This window comes from Ranitomeya imitator, chromosome 1 (genome assembly GCF_032444005.1).
Source record: "Ranitomeya imitator isolate aRanImi1 chromosome 1, aRanImi1.pri, whole genome shotgun sequence".
NCBI lineage: Eukaryota > Metazoa > Chordata > Amphibia > Anura > Dendrobatidae > Ranitomeya > Ranitomeya imitator.
The window spans coordinates 920,508,837-920,522,133 of NC_091282.1; the positions used below are offsets into that span (position 1 = coordinate 920,508,837).

At 40.9% G+C, this 13,297-nt stretch overlaps 1 protein-coding gene across 2 annotated transcripts in view; it reads right to left on the reverse strand.

Annotated features, from left to right (window-relative positions):
- The window catches only part of SNCA (synuclein alpha), a 187,340-nt gene that overhangs the window by 121,145 nt on the left and 52,898 nt on the right, over positions 1-13,297 (reverse strand). The window lies entirely within an intron of this gene.

Genomic DNA, 13,297 nt, shown 5'->3' on the forward strand with positions numbered 1-13,297 from the left:
CACCACCCACATCAGCTGACCAGCAGCAAACAGCTGCCAGCAAGGAAACTGACATTAACCCTTGCTGGCCCAAAAAGAAAAAAGCTACATTTAAACTCTAGCAGAACCAGAGCTGCCACGAATCCAAAAATGAATCGTGACAGTGTGTGATTGGCAGTAATCTTAATGACATCACCACCCATAACATGCAGCCGTGTTCTAACTCTCAGCTCAGTGTGAGCTGGTTTCCAGGCTGAGCGATCACATTATTTATGTCCCCTCTCAGCAATGCATTTCTCACTGGTCAGCAATGCAACCAGATGTAGCAAAGTTAGGGTTTATCATGGGATCAGTATTATGGATTATCACCAGACAGATGAGTATATACGAGTATTTAACTTTAAATTTTTGTTTTTACATAAAAAAATGGGTAAAAGTGGGTTATTGAGGGGGAGTGTATTTTTCAACTAAAGGACTTTTTTTCTATTTGTGTCTTTCTTACTTTTGATTACAGAGTTAGTAATGGGAGTGTATGATAGACGCCTCTCCATTACAAACCCCTGGGCTGGTGTCAGTGGACATAAAACAGCTAATATCAACCCCAAAACTATTACCCTACTTGCCAATGCACCATGGCAAGTGGGAAGAGTCTGGAATATTGCCAGAATTGGTGCATGTAATGTATGTGCCTTTTTTGGGACTGCTGCAGGCTGCTATTTTTAGGCTGGGGACTGCCAATATCCATATCCCTTCCCATTCTGAGAATATGAGCCTCCAGCTATCTGCTTTAGCTTGGCTGGTTGTAAAAAATGGTGGGACACGATGCCGATTTTTCAAAATTATTTATTTAGATGATTGAAGAAAAAAAATGCCTGGGTACCATTCTATTTTTGATAACCAGCCAAAATAAAACTGACAGCTCAGGGCTGCAACCAGAAACTGTTAGGCCGGTGTCACACTGGCATATTGAATCCGATGCGAGAGCATCGGATGCAATATGCTAATGACACTCGGCTCCCGCTCGCAGCAGAGCAAGAGCCGAGTGTCATGCGTCTGTGCTCCGATTCTCTCACACAGGGAGGATCGGATCACAGCTGCGGAGGAGGCGGAGAAATGAATTTCTCCATCTCCTCCATTGCTGGTGTCCGCTTATAACGCACATCACTCCGATGATATCCGAGTGGTGTGCGCTATCTCACTCGCACCCATAGGCTTATATGGGTGCGAGTGAGCCGATAGTTTCCCTCGGTCCGAGACAATCGCAGCATGCTGCGATTGTCTCGGATGGAGGAAAACGACCGACAAAAAGTCGGCTGGTGGGAGCGGCCCCATATGGTAACATTGGTCCGAGTGCAATGCGATTTTTTTATCGCATTGCACTCGGCCGTATTACGGTCTAGTGTGACCCCGGCCTTAGCTTTGCCTTCATTGATAATAAAGAATAGATAAAACCCTGCGTCTTTCTTTTTTTTTATTTTATTTTTATTACATAGTGCACCAGCCAATACTTGACATGGCTGTGATTGACTCGGAAGTGCCCACACCGGAAAAGCTTGTTGATTGGCTGCACTGCAGCCTTTCAACAATCTTTGTTCAGACTGCCGAACCTGAACAGTAACAAGGACGTCCAAGAGAAATCCATGTTAGGGGTCTGTGCACAGACATTAGGTGTCTGGCACGGACCCTGAACTTTACCGTTCGGGTTCGCACATCACTAGTGCCGAGGTCTCTTATTACACCTTCTATTGGTTAAAATATATCTATTATTACCAAGTAAAAGTCATCATATTAACAGTGATATTGTAGAATAGGAAAAAGAAACAAAGATGTAATAGCATATATCTAAGGGCCACAGAGACCCAGTACAGGGATAATTAATACTGTGATTTCATGGGTGAGAACAAATATAATGATTTTTTAGCCATGTTACAGTACTATATAATAATTCACAGCAATGTCATTAAACAGAGATGCAAATTTGTCACTCCCTTTTGTGGCACAATGCTCGTTGGAATTCCGCAGATAAACATATTTTCATATAATTCTGCTATTTGTAGTTATGGTAACAATGAGTAAGTTATGCATCATTATTGATTTAAACAGATTATTGTAGGTGCTAATGGAGGAAATATTTTAATTCCTTCCTGACAGGGCTATTTTCTGTTTTGTTTTGTTTTCTCCTCCCCTTCTTTCAAGAGCCATAACTTTTTTACTTTTCTGTCCAAATAGCCATATGATGGATTGTTTTGTGCAGGGCAAGCTGTACGTTTTAATGCCACCATTCATTTTATCATGTAATGCACTGGAAAGCAGGAAAAGAAATCCAAGTGCATTGAAACTGCAAAAAAGAAAAGTGTAAATCCATAATTGTTTTTTGAATAAAATTCTCTATATCAGCATAAGTACGCAGATACCAAATATGTGCTTGACAAAAAATATCACACCAGTTGTTAACCAGAGTGAATGAAAATACAGGGGTGCAACTCCCTATTAATAAAGACCTACAGAGACAATTGAGTTAAATGCTCCAAGATAATATAAAAAATGTATATGTTATAGTTACGTACATATGTCTATATTAAGATGAGCAACACTGTATGTGTTAATCAATATACAAAAAAAATATTAAATACATATACATACAATACAAAGCAAAAGTTTGGACACACCTTCTCATTTAAAGATTTTTCTGTATTTTCATGACTATGAAAAATGTACATTCACACTGAAAGCATCAAAACTATGAATTAACACATGTGGAATACTTAACAAAAAAGTGTGAAACAACTGAAAATATGTCTTATATTCTAGGTTCTTCAAAGTAGCCACCTTTTGCTTTGATAACTGCTTTGCACACTCTTGGCATTCTCTTGATGATCTTCAAGAGGTAGTGGAAAGGCAGCAGTAACCAAGCGCACAGTATCAGCTTGAGCCACATGCTGGGACCGACATCTCCACTGAGCAGGCTCCATTGCAGCTGGAAAAGAATGGGAGACCGCAGCAGACATGGTTCGAGATTCCCCCCTGTGCAGGGGCACGAACTCGACTCCTAACATTACTCTCCCCAGAGCCCCCCTCCTTGGGCCTCACTACGTTCAAAGGCTGCAATGAGCAGCTGAGCCCAAATGTGCTCCACAGGTTCCCACGTTCTGTCCTCTGGGCTATGACCCTTCCAGTCCACCAGATAGTATTTTTTGCCATGTACCACCTTGCACCCCAAGATAGATTCACCTCGTACTCATCCGTGGACAAACCCGATGTCCCGGCAGATGACTCAGAGAATGGGGACATATAGACGGGCTTTAAGAGGGATACATGAAAGGTGTCGGTGATACCCAGACGTGGAGGAAGAGCCAAACGGTAGACCACAGGGTTAACCTGTTCAATAACATTGAAAGGACCTATGTAGCGAGGCGCAAACTTAGTGGACTCAACTCGCAGCCTGATGTTACGGGCGGAGAACCACACTAAGTTGCCAGGAGCAAAGGTCGGAGCAGGGCGCCGGTGTGCATCGGCAGAAACCCTCATTCTCTCCTTGGAGGCACGGATGGCATCCTGTGTGTGGTCCCAAATCTCACGTGGTTCCACCGCCCAGTCTGCCACCCTAGAGACGGTGGATGACACGGGCATGGGCGCAGGGACACACGGATGCTGGCCGTAATTAAGAAGGAATGGGGTCTGCCCAGTGGAGTTTGCTACGGCATTGTTCAAAGCAAATTCCACCCATGATAGCAAGGATGCCCAGTCATCCTGCCTGGCAGAGACAAAATGTCGCAGGTATGTGACCAGAGTCTGGTTGGCCCTCTCTACCAACCCATTTGTCTCGCGATGGTAAACAGAAAATAGATTCAGCTCAAGGCTGAGTAAACGACAGAGCTCTCTCCAGAACCGAGACGCAAACTGGGGACCCCGGTCACTGACAATTTTTTTCAGGCATGCCATGTAAACGGAAAACATGTTTAATTAACAACGCCGCCAAGGCCCATGCAGAAGGTAGCCGTGGAAGAGGCACCAAGTGCACCATTTTAGAATAATGGTCGGTGACTTCTCAGATAACGGTGCAGCTACGAGACTTGGGTAAGCCATCAACAAAGTCCATTCCGACCATCTCCCAGGGCCTGTCTTCCACCGGCAGGGGGTAAAGTAGTCCAGCAGGCCATTGCCGAGGAGACCGATTCTTGGCTCAGGAGACACACACCTGAATATTGTCCTGGACATCACGGGCCACATGCGGCCACCAGTACGTCCCCGCCAGAAGCTCAGATGTCCTCTTGGTCACAAAATGTCCACCCACCCTGGACGAGTGAGCCAAAGAGGGAACCTCCAGTTGCAAATTGGATGGAACAAAAGTGTTGCCTGGGGGCACAGACTCTAGTGAATCCGGAGCCACAGTTCTCAGGCTCTCTGAAGGGACAATAAGCCGAGGCTCCTCCTCTGATGATACTAAGGAGCAAGAAAGAGCGTCGACACGAGTGTTCTTCTCCCTGGAGAGAAAATTGAGGGTAAAGTGGAACTGGGAGAAGAACAGGGACCTTCTGGCCTGGTGAGAGCTTAGCCGCTGGGCAGTTTGCAAATACACTAAATTATTGTGGTTGGTGAAAACTTGGAAGGGATAGCGAGCCCCCTCCAGGAGGTGTCTCCACTCTGAAAAGGCCAACTTCATGGCTAGCAACTCCCTGTCCCCGATGAAATAATTAATCTCTGCCGGTGTGAAGGTCTTGGAGAAGAAGAAGCAAGGATGCTTCCGACCTGGAAGAGGACTGCTCCAGCACCAATGGAAGAGGCATCCACCTCCATGATAAATGGTTTGTCAACATCGGGGTGGTGTAAAATGGGAGCGCCAGTGAAGTGTGACTTGATAGAGAGGAAGGCCTTGGAGACCTCCTCCGACCACAATTTGGGATTAGCTCCCTGCTTGGTGAGGGCAACCAGGGGAGCCACCAAAGTTGAGAAGTGGGGAATAAACTGGCGATAATAGTTGATGAACCTCATAAAGCGCTGCACTGCTTTGAAAGAATGGGGTTCCTACCAGTCCATCACAGCCTGTAGCTTGGCAGGATCCATAGCCAATCTTTGGGTAGAGATGATATAGCCCAGGAAAGGCAAAGACTCCTGCTCAAACACACACTTCTCCAACTTGGCATAGAGGTAGTTTGCACATAGGAGGTCGAAGACTTTTCAAACATCTCTCCGGTGGGAGTCTATATCTGGAGAGAAGATGAGAATATCATCCAGATAAACTACAACTGAAACGGAGAGCATATCCCAGAAGATATCGTTCACAAGGTCTTGGAAAATGGCTGGGGCATTACAAATCCCAAAGGGCATCACCAGGTGATGTAAAATATGTCACAAGAAAACAATGTCAGAATCCATGGAAGCGTTCCAGAGTTATTACCTCCTAAAGTGACAGTGGTCAGAATTGTAAAATTTGGCCCAGTTATTAACATGCAAACCACCCTTGGGGGTTAAGGGGTTAAGTTAACAAACAAATCCTTTATTTGCAAATGGAGATACTGAGCTAAAAAAAAATTGTCTTTCTAAGTATACATATGTACATGTACCTGGATGTAGTCATGGCAACCAGAATGCGAATGTTCATTGCTTACACATCTGGCAGTATTCAGAGAACTGGCAATCAGAACACAATAGGTTTAATACTACAAAGTGACTTCTTTATTCACTAAATAACTAAATAGCTTTATTTCTAAAAAGTTTGCTATATATAACCATGGCCAAAAGTGATGGCACCCTTAAAATTGTTCCAGAAAGTATTTCTCCCAGAAAATTATTGCAATTCAACATGTTTTGTTGTACACATGTTTATTTCTTTTTTTTTATTTGTTTATTAAACAACAACAACAAAAACAAATGGACATACATGGACATACATAGTTTACATATATCCAGGTCAAATACACTCATCATAGTAGTCCTAAAAACACAGTAAGAGTATAGAAAGAGTTTGCATTATTGTGTCTCAATACATAGACCGGATCATATAGGTTCAGGAAATTACAGTATGCCTACAGTACTTAAAACCTTAAAAATATTTTACTGCCAAAACAATCCCCATCTCATCTATAAAATAATACCGAAGCACAACCAAGCATATTTTACCTTACGTTCTATCACATTGGAACCAGAAAATCAAGCACGTGATGACATAGTAAGGTACGACGAGTTCCATACATCCCAGATTTTATAAAAATTCTCTAAACAGCCCCTATTCTAAGGTACCCTCGTGCCCTGAGAGATGGATACGTATTGCCCATCCAGCGCAAGGCTATTAGTTTCCTTGCCAAGAAAAGTGTCTCTCTTAAGAAAATTTGAACATGGTGTCCCCATGTCTCTTCCTCTAGTACCCCAAATAGACTAATGGATTCAGAGGAATATGAATATGTACAAGAGAGGTCAGCAATGAAGTTACCTCATTCCAAAAAGATAGGATGACTGGACATCCCCATATCATGTGTATAAAGTCCGCCTCTCCTGTGTGGCATCTAAAGCATTCTGACGATTGAGACCAACCAATTTTGAATAGTCGTAATGGGGTTAAATATGATTGATGTATTATATACATTTGTATCATTTTATTGTTAGCCGAAAGGGATACTTTAGTTGGGGACTCAAGAACCATCTCCCAGTCCTCATCGTGAAGATCAGGTACCAGGAGTTTCCACTTTTCTCTATCTGGTAGTAGAGCTGAGTCAGCGCTCACGGATAGCAGATATGTGTATAGCGCAGAGATAAGACCACGGGGTCCCTGTGATTTAAGGATTCCTATCAGTGGGAAGGATGATATTATTTGCATCGTATTTATGTTACACATATGTGATTCAATCACTGATCTAAGTTGCAAATAGCAAAAGAACTGAGGCAGTGGGTTCTCATATTTAAGTTGCAATTGTTCAAAAGACATTAGGGCACCCTGTTCGTATAGATCATTAACCGAGAGAACACCATATGATGTCCAGAATTGAGCAGATGGGTGGTTCAGTAGCCCCGGGAAGTATTCATTATTCCATAAAGGCATTTCGGCTACAATACCATCAAAGTGAATTTCTTTTTTTTACCTGCCTCCAAATCAACCTCGCCAGCCGAAGTAATGGTAATAATCTAGGGGTGTTAGGTTTATTTACTTCCAAAAAAACCAACGGGCAATCAATCCTTGCAGCATGAACCAGATGACTCTCTGAATGTGGCAAACAGCCCCCAAGCATCCATTTCCCCAAAGCGCTAAGTTGTCTGGCCAAATAATATAAAAAAAATCTGGCAACACCGCTCCTCCCATTTGCTTAGACCTATGCAAGGTAGACAATTTAAGTTTAGGCCTAGCCTTTCCCCATATAAAGGACGAGGTTAGCGAGTTTAAGCTTGAAAAAAAAGATCTAGGAACCGGTACTGCGCTATGTTGAAGGGAGTAATTAAGCTTCGGAAGTAATATCATTTTAATCAATATCATTATGCGACCTGAAACAGACAGTGGTAATTTACTCCATATAGCAAATTTATGTTTAACAAAGTCCAGCAAAGGAAGAATATTAAATTGTAAATCAAGTCTACTACATTTTGGTACAATTATTCCTAGGTATTTAAAATTAGACACGACCGGTAGTGGGGATAACGTTTCAAGGTGATCTATTAAAACATGGGAGAGAGGCATTAAGGCGGATTTATCCCAGTTGATGTGTAGTCCCGACTCCCGAGTGCTTACCAAATCCCTCTATAATGGTGATCACATGTGGTAGGGTCTCTTCTACTTCATCCGTAAATATTACCATGTCATCCGCGTATAAACCAATAATATCTATGCGGTCTGCTATGCTAATACCTCTGATAGCTGGAGTGGATCTCATATGTATTGCTAGTGCTTCAATCGCAAGAGCAAAGAGGGCCGGAGAGAGAGGGCATCCTTGACGAGTTCCCCTTCCCAAAAAGAATGCCTCAGATATATAGTTATTAATAATTATCCAGGCTTTTGGTTTCATATATATTGCGCCAATCCATTTTTGAAATTTAGGACCAAATCGATATCTCTGTAAGCATGCAGATAGGAAAGGCCAATCGAGTCAAATGCCTTTGCCTCGTCCAGCGAGGCCATGGCCCACCTATTCTCCAATACCAACGTACTATCTTGAGCTATTGACTCAACTCTCCTTATGTTAATAGATGTGCCTTTACCCGGCATAAATCCAGTCTGGTCTGGGTGTATTATTTCCAATATTACTGTATTTAACCTGGTGGCCAAGATTTTAGTAAAAATTTTATAATCTACATTTAGTAATGAGATAGGATGATAAGATCCACATTCTAAGGAGGGGTCCTTCCCTTCTTTTGCTTCGTAATAGGAGTCTGGCAAAGAACCCCCCTAAAAAAAACCCCCAAAAATACTTTCAAAAGAATTGGCGCCAAAATTTCTCAATATTTCCTATACATCTCTATGGGGAGCCCGTCTGAGCCGGGTGCCTTTCCAGAAGCCATATCTGCTATAGCTATATTTATCTCGTCAAGAGTAAAATCTGCATCTAAGAAAGCTTCATATCAACACCAATATCCTAAATTTATATATACCTCAATAGCAATATATAATAAACACTTTCTCCATAAAACAAGGAGAAAAAATAGAGGAATCCACAAGATAATAAAATGTACAAAATGTATTATTACAAAAAATTATTTCTATACAGAAATGTAAATGGCAACAGAATCAAACAATACAAAGGAATATAAATTAAAAACAAGCGGCAAACGGGCAAAAAATGAAAGTATGGATATTTCATAACACCTAATATGTAGACATGAAATGATAGTATGATAGACCTTCTATATCCCAAAATATAGTAAAATGCAACACTGCTGCAACCCTATGCTGATATAGGCAATATGTGAACTAGCAGCAAAAAACGCAAAGAGACTAAGGGATAATTTAAGTCGGAGAAGGCTGACAATAGGATGTTAATAAAAAGGCTATTTTCCAAACCACAACAAGAGTACAACGTGTCAAAAGATTAATTAGTCTCAAACTGACAAAACTAATCACTCTTTTAGGATGTAACTATGCCTATAATACTTTAAGTCAGCTAAGAATGATGTACTCAATACCTATCATAGGTGTAAAACAAGACAAAAGAAGTATAACTTACATAGTATATCTAGAAGGTGCGAGTGCTGCGCCCGTGCCGATACCCCGACAGCTCCGTTTCGCCTACCAGGCTTCTTCAATATGGGGTGTTTTACACCTATGATAGGTATTGAGTACATCATTCTTAGCTGACTTAAAGTATTATAGGCATAGTTACATCCTAAAAGAGTGATCAGTTTTGTCAGTTTGAGACTAATTGATCTTTTGACACGTTGTACTCTTGTTGTGGTTTGGAAAATAGCCTTTTTATTAACATCCTATTGTCAGCCTTCTCCGACTTAAATTATCCCTTAGTCTCTTTGCGTTTTTTGCTGCTAGTTCACATATTGCCTATATCAGCATAGGGTTGCAGCAGTGTTGCATTTTACTATATTTTGGGATATAGAAGGTCTATCATACTATTATTTCATGTCTACATATTAGGTGTTATGAAATATCCATACTTTCATTTTTTGCCCGTTTGCCGCTTGTTTTTAATTTATATTCCTTTGTATTGTTTGATTCTGTTGCCATTTACATTTCTGTATAGAAATAATTTTTTGTAATAATAAATTTTGTACATTTAATTATCTTGTGGATTCCTCTATTTTTTCTCCTTGTTTTATGGAGAAAGTGTTTATTATCTAAGAAAGCTTGCTGTGCGGGACTCAGTGTAGGGAACTCTATGTCTGATAAATAGTTTAGGCATTCCAGAGTGTCAGAATCCCCTTTGGAGCTGTACAATTCTTTATAGTAGTCATGAAAACATTGAAGTATGTTGTCCGTCAAATTTACTATTGAATCGTCTGGTTTCCGGATTTTAAGTGTAGTATTGGATGTATTATGCTGGCGCATCATGTATGCTAAAAGCTTACTAGACTGGTTTCACAGTTCAAAATATGCCTGTTCAGTAAAAAACAGCTTACGTTTAGATTTCGTATCAGCATATTAACTATATAATCTATAAGAATGTAACCACTCAGCTCTATTTTCGCTTGTCTGTATGTAAGCTGCCTCCGAGTCCTTTAGACGCCTCTCCATGTCATAGTCTTCCTGTGTAGTCAAACATTTGATATAGGAGATTGTAGAGGACAAATATCCTCTCAGATATGCTTTAAGAGCATCCCGGAAAACATTAATACTTGCGGCTCTGGATGGGACTCAATGAAACAGTCCAGTTGATCTATAGTCCTGTCATTGGGGCCTATTTGCTTCAGCCAAAATGGGTTTAATTTCCAAGCTATATTGTTTCTTATTTGACTGAACCTAAGTTTAAGAATTACCGCGCTATGATTGGAAACACCCATATTCCCATGCCTCACCTCCCCCACCCGCACCGCTAAGTTACTAGATCCAAATATATAATCTAACCAAGACAAAGTGCATCTAACGGACGAATGACAAGTAAATTCTCTTACATTAGGATGGTGCATTCTCCATAAATCTAACCAGCCAGTACCTTCCATAAATGTTGACAGTCGAGACGGAGGAGTGTTCACCCCCGAATCTCCACCATCCAGTCTGAGCCTATCCAGGCAAACATCCATGGTCAAATTAAAATCTCCCATGCACCTAATATGTGCATCCAGATAGTTTAAGGCAAAGCGCACCGCTTTTTTAATGATTGACATATTTGCTGGGGGGGGGGGATTATATAAACATATTATAACATAGTCTTTCAAGTTCACCATCGCATGTACAAACACAAAACGTCCCTCTGGATCTCTCCGAACCTCTCCAACCTCCCATCTGATATCTTTGTGTATTAATATAGAAACTCCTCTGGAGTAACTAGGTAACTAGTGTGAAATGCATGTATAGACCATTGCACACAAGGCTTATGTACATGACGAGCTGAGTCTTGAATACTAGATAGGAACAGTGTGCCATCTATTCGATTATCTTGATTTCTTTGTGACATATCACCGTGGTACTAAAAATGTTAAGACTGATGCTTTATTACGTAATTTCCTGAGTTGAGTAATAAAAAAGTTACATGGTGTTCCTAAAGACATTATTTCTGCCAGAGGGGTTCAGTTTATGGTTAATTTTTTTAGTAGCTTTTGCTCCAGATTTGGAATTAAGCTTTTGTTCTCCTCAGGTTATCATCCTGAGACTAGTGGTCAGGCACTGAGAATGAACAATAGACTAGAACAATATTTAAGGTTTTATTTAATCTAATCAAGAGGACTAAGGACTATGTGGATTTTCTTCTTCTGTTGCAGTTCGCTCTCCATAATTGCATCTCTACTGCTACTGTGCCCTTTTTACTTGTGGGGGTTTTCATCCAGTTTTTCAAAATTTTTCTGGTTTGCAGTCTATCGTCCCTGAGGAGGAAAGATATTATTCTTGTTTGATTAAGGTCTGCAGAGAAGTTGAAAAATATCTTTTGATGACTTGTGATCAGACCAAGAGAAATAGGTACCACAGTCGTAGGAGGGCCCCGGTCTTTTGGGTAGCAGATTTTGTTTGGCTATCCTCAAAAATTCTTTGTCTTAAAGTTCCATCAAAGAAACTTCAAGGAAATATTTTTAGGCTAACAGGTGTTTTCATTTACTTATTTGTGTGCTCTATCACTTTTTGGGAGCTGTTTCATATACTTTTCCCCTGCTGGTAATAGCCTCATTTGGATGTCCAGTCATACTGCTGTAGTTTACAGGTTACAGAGTCTCACCCTTCTGCTGACTCACCTGGATAATACCAGCTATGACTTCAGAACTCCCAGCGCCAACTACCCCACCTCTGGCACACACAGAGAGGAGGTAATGACAAGCTTAGGAAGATGACATTCCATTGAGGTACAAGGCCAGGTGACTAGAGGGTCATATCCTGGCTTCTCTGAGCATTCACAAACATATCCATTTGGCTCAGGTGACCGGTGGGTCCAAATCTTTACTACCCCAAATGTATTCATGGTTAAGCAATGGCCAATGGAGCAGATTTGTATTCTTTCAGCCGGGGCCCTTGCTGGCTTTCTGTAGAATGTAAAATCTATGTCCCTCGTAATAGAGCCATGATGTCTTGGCTTACTCTCTTATTAAGAGTCTCTGGTTCTTTGGATGTTTGGATGTATATACAGAGGTGCGTATTCTCTTTTTGTAGCTAACAATTGTCCTTCATGCCAGCATCCAGACGCCAAGAGAAAGATGTGATGAGGTTAACTCGCTTTGTTTGATTATTTATACTTTATCCTTCTATGTTTGTCAAGTCAACAAGCTAGAGGATCCACACAATCGTCATTCAACCTATTAAGCAAACATCCATTGATCAGTGACCCTGTATCATTGACTTGCAACGATGGCAGTACAATAAACTGTAGGAGCTGATATAAGAGGTCAATAACTACCATACGTCCATTTACAAATATCAATTTAACCTACAAGAAGAATCAACATTTCAGACTCTTGACCAGCAAGAAAGAAAACACATAAATTCAAAAGTCAGCATAACAGTCTATTCCTCCTGGCCTTCTGAAAATAGGCATCTGGTTAATTAAAATAAAATGCTGAGTCGTCACAGATGGCATATACTCAGTAGATTCTTAATCCTTTATTTTGTCTTTTTGTGGCTTGTTTTATTCACGATAGGATCTCTTTCCCTTTTGTAGGTAATTTGCACTTTTTTCCCCAGTTTTTAGGAGGAATGTGAGGCACTCAATGACATTTCGAGGCAGCATAGGCCTGAGTTGCCATTATCTAGTCTGTGGTTACTACTCTCTCAACTCATGTAGGAACCACAAGGTTCTGCAGGGTCAGGATCTCTAGTCTGTACAGGAACTAGCAGGGTCAGTTGCAGTTTTTAGTGTGTTACCTATTTTCCAGAGGGAGCTGCTACATTATCATGGCATCAGGTCCTTGGACATTACTTTAGCATACTGAATACCTAGCTAAGGATCCATCACTAAAATATGTAAGCTGAGTAAGGTAAAGACATCAAAATGCAATGTACTATTGTTTACCAAATCAGTCTCCACAGAAAAGTGGAGAAAAAGGGCTTACCCTGCTGATATCCTAATTCTGAAAGATTTATTGCCTGTTGATAACTTTAGTATTGCTGAATATTACAATTTTTAACAAAAAGCTCTTGTATATATACCAAGCAGTCTTTAGTCCTCAAAGGAAACACTTTGTTCACAGTGTGATCTCTTCTACTGCCATATAATCTTTTAGCAAAATAGAAGTTTAATCGCTATGC